Here is a 6000-nt window from a genome sequence, read left to right as displayed (position 1 = left end):
GACAGCTCCCAGCTTGCTTCCTGAAACAGGGAATGTCCCAGCAGCTGGAATGAGGGACAGCCAGTGTGGAGAAGTCTTGGGGCATTAGCTCCCACCAAGGAGGAGGCCTAGGAAGTGAGGATCTTGGAAAGCCTGGGAGGATTGTCTGGGAGAGCTGAGGCAGCACAGCCAAGGTTCAAATCCACAGCCTAATTCTGGTTATCCTCCTCTGGAATAACCTGTGCCCAAGGACAGCTGGCATGGGCTGTCCCAGGGGCATTGCCTACCTAGCAGGAATCTCCTGGCTCCCACACCCCCCCCTGGAGCAGGTGGGTCCAGCTCTAACGTTCCTCCCAAGATGTCAAGGGAGGTGAAACTTCTGCAAGGCCCCAAGCTGGAACATGAGTGATGGGAGCCTGGAGGGACAGGGAATGGCTTCCCACTGCCAGAGGGCAGGGTTGATGGGATATTGGGAAGAAAATGTTCCCTGTGAGGGTGGTGAGGCCCTGGCACAGGGTGCCCAGAGAAGCTGTGGCTGTCCCATCCCTGGCAGTGTCCAAGGCCAGGTTGGATGGGGCTTGGAGCAACCTGGGACAGTGGGAGGTGTCCCTGCTCATGGCAGAGGGTGAGACTGGATCCCTTCCAACCCAAACCATTCCATGACTCTGTAATCCCAGGAACATCAGAATAAGGATGGGAAATCCCATTGACCACAGGGAGGTGCAGAGTGGCCAATCCCTTATTTTGCAATTTCCCTCAGTATCCTGCAGTGTTTGTTTGCTTTCCAAGCCCCAGCTGTTGGAGTCAGGGGATCACACAAGAACATCAGGGCTCCTCTCTTGAACAAACAAACGCAGCAGACTTTACCAGAGGAAAAACATGAAAGTGCAAATCCCAGGAGCTGCAAACCCTCCGGAAGACAAAAGCCGCAACATTTATTAATTTGTTGGATAACCTGTTGGGGCCTGACTTGATTCTCAAACAAATGGAATTAGAATATCAATAGCAGAACGTTGGGTTCCTAAAATATTCAGAAGCAGCTTCCTTTTATGTAGTGCCTTTCATGAGAGCTGCTTCATGAGGTGCTTTGCTGTGCTAAATAATAAATAACAACACACACACACACAAATTAACAGCTGTGGCCAAGGCAGGAAAAGATCTATTTCCAGCTGACATTAGAGAGAAATGGGGAGGCAATGAGGCAGGGAGATACAAGGGAGGTTGGATCTGGGTCAGCTGCTTGATTTTGACCTTGGTTATTATTGGTCATTGGAGATAAAATATAGTGAGTGCTTCTGGAGCCTTCTCTGGGTGCTTTGAATTGCAGGAAGCAGAAAGCACAGAGTAAGAAGGACCCAGCTGGATTCTGAGCAGGGAAGGGGGAACAGGAGAAGATTTCAGTGTGGTTTGCACTGAGGAAGGTACAATGGGATTATTTCTATCCCTCTTCTGATGGTCCTGGGATCACAGAATCATGGAATAGTTTGGGTTGGAAAGGATCTTAAATCTCTTCTGTTCCACCCCCTGCCATGGGCAGGGACACCTTCCACTGTCCCAGGTGCCTCCTGTACATGCACTTACAGATTCCTCACAATTCCCAGGATTTAGGGCAATGCCAGAAAAAAATTAATGCAAAAGCCAGAAAAATGTCCAAGAGCTGATGAAAACCAAACCAGGGATTAAAGCAGCCGGAACTCAGGTGCACAAATGTTCCCCTTGAATGAAAGGATCAGGAAATGTTTCCCACCCAGTTGACTCTCCAGCAATTCCTATCTAGCAATTTTCCCAGTTCCTTTTCCACACCTGTTGCTTTTGGTGCTCAGTGCCAATTCCTTAGGAATAGATATGTGCTTGCCTGGAATTTAGTTCCTCCACTGAATTCATGCTTCTTGCTGGGAGAGCTTTGGAAAGCTCCTTCAGCCTCAGCACTAAACGTTTGGCCTTTTGTGGGGCTGGAAAGTGATCCCTCCCACAGCAGCCTTGGAGCAGGAGGCAGCTGGAGCTTCCCAGGTGCTTGGGTTTTTGTCAGCTGAGGTGGCTTTGTGGCACTGTAAGAGCAGCAGTTTCACGGCAAGATGAGATAAGTGATGGATTGAAGCAGTAGTTGTACATGGTGAGCTCCAGAACCTCCACAAGGCAGTGGATTTATCCTTTATTTTCCTGCCTGTGAACAGGGAATGGCAGCCATTCCCTACCCTGAGGGATACTGGGGCGTTTGATATATAACAAATATATATGATATAGGTGGGAAGCTGAAGTTAAGCAGCTAAAGCTGGAAAATACAAGAGCAACTGGATATGAGTGAGGAGTTGCAGATGGGAAAGTTTCTCCTTTCTTCCACAGGGATCCTCATTGTGTTGCTGAAGAAACCTCTTGACTTTGCCTTTGGATTTGGGGTTTCTTGGAATTCAAAACCCTCAAATGTGGATGTGAGTGAAACAATTCCCAGACAAGTGCTGCAGGTCACAGCAGTATTCCAGAAATCATGTTGTGTTTGCTCTAAAATACAGATTTTCAATATACTTTTAAAAGAAAATCATCTGATGAATTTGAGAGAACTTGTTCCTACCTCTGGCTGGTTCCATCCTCACAAAGACCTGTTCTGCTTTTTGGAGGAAAACCCGGTGGATCTGTGCCTTTGGGATGTAGCTTTGGTTTGGTTCTTTAGGCAGGAACTCTCCAGGCCATAAATATCTTCCTTTGTCTTTCCCTGAGGGCTCTCCTTTAATGGGACAAGTTTTTTCCAGTTTGCAGTGGAACCACAGACATTAATGGACCCTTCTCTGCTAATCAGATGCTGTAGAAGATTCTGGGATCTGCTTTCCTAAGGGAATCAACAGTTGTGAGCCCAGAGAATAGGAGAAAATTAACATTTGTGAGCACGCAGACTGTGTAGAAATGCAACAAAACACCCAACCAAAATATTGGCTGTAAATCTTCCTCATTCATTATCTTATTTTGTGAAGTTTATCCTGTTATCTGCTCAGTGGGAGTATTATTCCAATTAAATGTGCTTCCTGGCAATTGCTTGCAGCATTTAAGTCTTTAGGTGTTTTCGTTGCTTGAGGAATTGCTGTTTCTGCTCCAGCACTGGGCTAATTCTCCACGGAAATTGTCCCTCTGGATTATGGACAGACTGTTGGGGATGGGCATGCTGCAGTCCCAGATTTTCGTCTCTTGGGTGCAGATCCAGCTCCAGGGATCTGTTCCTCTCGTGGGGAGTGAAGAGGGGAATGATCACCTCCATCCCCTGTTCCAGAGGAGAAACAAAAACCTTTTCTTACCCTTCCTGATAACAAACCAACAGTGATTCCTCTCTCCCAGGGACAGGCAAAAGACCCAAATCATGGCCAGAGGAAGCTGCTCAAAAACCCACCTGAGAAAAGTTATGGTGGCCCTGTGACACCTCAAACTCCTGCTGGGCCTTCATCCCTTTGAGGCTGAGGCCCCACAGGACCCCCAAGCCCAGGATGAGCTCCTGTGAATGTCCCTTGGTATATATTTCACACATGAGATGCTGTGGAATGCTCACATCCTTGTGGAATCCAGCTCATTTTAGCATAATTCCCACTGGCACCTGCCTGTCCCCTCCCTCCAGGAGCATTTCTGTCCTCTGAGCTCTGATGGAGCTTTAGTCCTGCAAATGAGGGTACAGATTCCTGCAGAGGGACAGGAAGGTGCTGCTTCATCCCAAATCCTGGATGCATGCTTGGAATGCAGCCTGGATTCACATGAGCCCACAGTACCTTTTCTGATACCACCTTTGGGGTATTTGCTGCCTTCAGGACAGCTCTGGCTGAATCCTGTGCTCCATCCCTTGTTGGGAAAAGCACATCCCAGCCCCTGCTTCTCCAGCAGGAATTGCTAAGCCAGGAAAAGCTGCTTGTAGGCAGTGGGGTTGGAGGATCAGGTCTCTGATGGCCAATTTCATTGCAAACAAAGGCTTTATTCTTGCTTTATCTCTCCTTAAACCCGTGAGCACCTGTAAGAGGCAGTGCCAACAAAAACATGCTGGCTGAACATGGCAGGGGAGGGGGGAAAGGATCCACCAGGCAAGTGACTTCATTATCAAATACCTGAAAACCTTTTTGAGTTGTTTAAAGCAAGCTGTGGTCCCGGTCTTTGGTGAAACAATCACCGTGAAGAACTCGCTGGTGTGGCTGCTTGGAATTGTTCTGCTCAGCTGAGTGATCTGATTTGATGAAAAGCTTGGAGTTCTCCGTCTTTATTTCTCTGCTCTGTCTCCTTTCTCATCAGCAGGAGGTGTGGATTTCCCCCCTGCCCTGCAAAGCTGTAATTCCCCGCGGGGATTATCCTGTCGGTGTGTTCACAGCTGTGTGTTTGCCTCCTGCTCTCGCCCAATTGTGGAGCTTCGCTCGAGTGGAACAACCAATAACTAAAATATGCAGTTCTCGCCTCCTTCATTTGCCTTCTGAGGTGACAGAGAGCAAACCGAGTCCCTTTTCCTGCAAACTAGGACGTTTAGAGGGGCTAAACTTGGATTTCATCTGGCATAAATGCAGATAAATAACCCTAGAGTAGAACAGGGCAAGGCTTTGCTTGCAGGGCCCTGTGGCTTCTGGCCAGGGGAAGGGAAGGGCAGTGCTCAGGGTTTGTGCTGGGCTGCCTTTGTCCTTCTCTCCTGGAGAGCCACTTGCCACCTTCTGCTTCCTGAGTGGGAAGATGGGATTGTTGGCACTCCTGCTGCTCCTGGGACTGCAAGGATGAGACTGAGGCTTGGGAAGAGCTGTGCGTGCAGCCCAAGTCCTCCTTCTCTTAAGCTTTGGTGCAGGAGAGGCACCTCTGTGTGAGCTCCCCCTGCTCCCATCCCCGAGCCCTGGGCTGCCCTTGCCTGGCTGATCACACTCGTGGAATCTCCTGAGCTGGATCAGACCCACAGGGATCATCCAGTCCAACCCCTGGCCCTGCACAGACACCCCAACAATCCCACCCTGGGCATTCCTGAGAGCATTGTCCAAACTCTCCTGGAGCTCTGGCAGCCTTGGGGCTGTGCTCATTCCCTGGGGAGCCTGGGCAGTGCCCAGCACCCTCCGGGGGAAGAACCTTTCCCTGATCTCCAACCCGAACTTCTCCAGCCATTCCCTGGGTGCTGTCCCTGGTCCCGGAGAGCAGAGACTGGAGCTGCCCTCTGGAGGCAGCTGCAGACGGCTGTCCGTGCAGGAGGATGGACAATTCCAGCAGGGATGCACAGCAGGATGACCCAGCCCTGCCCAGCAGCAGGAGAGGGGCAGCTTTAGTGCGATGCTCGGCGAGACAATAAACATCGGGTGAGACATAAAGAACAGCAATTTGGCTGCTGTGCTGCTCGCCTCGGAAGGAAAACGACCCCTTTGGGGCACAGAGGGGCAGCGCTTCCCTGCTCCTCTGCTGCCTGGGATGAGGGCAGGAGGAGGGAAGCTCCTCCTGGGGTGTGGAGGGCACCAGCTGTGCCCAGTGCAGCCTCTCCCTGAGGATGTGACCCCCTCCAGGAGGGCACCGAGTGGCTCAGCAGAGATCTGTGTGAGAGGCAAACCCACCAGCACAGCAGGGCTCTGGCTCCTTGCATTGCATTGGATGCCCTTGGGCTCTGAGGGCTGGCTGGGGCTTGAGAGGGGAGAGGTGCAAGCTGTGTTCCAGTGATAGTGTTTTAATTTCTTCCTCTTCCGTGCCTGGTTTACACTTACATAGTTTAATTTTAAAGTCTTCTCAGTTTTTTTTTTCTTTTCCTCTCCTTATTTTTTTTTTTTTATTTTGTACAAGGTGAATGTCGAGCAGTAATGTAATGAAAAGTTGACAGGCACAGATCTTTTTTAATAACTCTTATGTTGTGTAGCCTAAATTGGTTTAACCATAGCTGAGCTGAATAATAAGCAGAAGGGAATTCATCTCATGAGCCACGGATATTTTGTAAGTCTCCTTTGGAAAGGGTTCAGAGCTCTGGCTCTCATTCCAGAAGAGTGGGATTTTGGTTTGTTGTGTGATTTTGGTCACCAGAGAGCTGGGAATGGCGGGGATGGGACC

This window comes from Passer domesticus, chromosome 11 (genome assembly GCF_036417665.1).
Source record: "Passer domesticus isolate bPasDom1 chromosome 11, bPasDom1.hap1, whole genome shotgun sequence".
Lineage (NCBI taxonomy): Eukaryota > Metazoa > Chordata > Aves > Passeriformes > Passeridae > Passer > Passer domesticus.
Note: the sequence above shows the minus strand (reverse complement) of the source record.